The following is a 908-nucleotide window of genomic DNA, read 5'->3' on the forward strand; positions in this document are numbered from 1 at the left end:
CTGACAAAGCCACTGGTAATTGATTCATTCTGTGCTGCTAATACAATTTTTCTTTGTGTGTCATAGTATGGTTGTTCTTGCCTCCTGCTAGGTTAGCCTGAATTCTGTAACGAGGATGGAGTAACCAGAGCTATTTATTGCAATGAAGATAGATTTGGGCATTTAGGGCCTTTTATACAGCCTAGTTTCAGCTGCTGAAAGTAAACTCTCATATGTTGATGTTCCCCTAAAGAGTCATAGACACGCTTAGACATGGTGGAACGTTATATTGGCTACCCTTATTCTCAGAACGCCGCATTGATGGAGCTCTGTTCCATCTGGAGCTCCAGACAGCTTAAGTAATACTGATTTGAGTACTTCTACATAGTACTGCATTGCTTAAGGTAGAAAACCCCAACAGACCAACAATTCTGAATGAAAAACTATGTCAAACTAAGATTTAATACTGATTTTGTTAAAAAGTCCAAACAGGGTGATTTCTGTGCTTTGTTCCATATGAACTCACGTGAGTGAGATCCGGAAATTTATTGGGAAGAGTTTTGTGCACTTTTTAGTTGTTGTCTGGGTGGGATTTTCCACAGTTTGTTACTTCTGGCATGAAATTGAGAATTTCAGGAAAATTCTCAAGAGTTCATGCTGGTTTTAAACACAGATTTAAATTTTAACCATGCACCTGAGGTAGATGGAAGTTTTCAAAATAGAGTAAGAGGAAAGATTTTAGTAAGACATACTTCTTTTAAAATTTTGTGAGAAAACTGTAATATTTAGCTGTGAAAAACTGGAATCCAACTCTCAGCCTGTCCCCCATGCGTTACACAAAGGCATCACATGGTTATACCTGATCTCATGAAGTTTGCTGTGTAATTTCATTATTTTTTTTCAGAAGCATAGAATAAGTAGCCCGAGAA

This window comes from Antrostomus carolinensis, unplaced genomic scaffold (assembly GCF_000700745.2).
Source record: "Antrostomus carolinensis isolate BGI_N321 unplaced genomic scaffold, ASM70074v2 scaffold15307, whole genome shotgun sequence".
NCBI classification, from domain to species: Eukaryota; Metazoa; Chordata; class Aves; order Caprimulgiformes; family Caprimulgidae; genus Antrostomus; species Antrostomus carolinensis.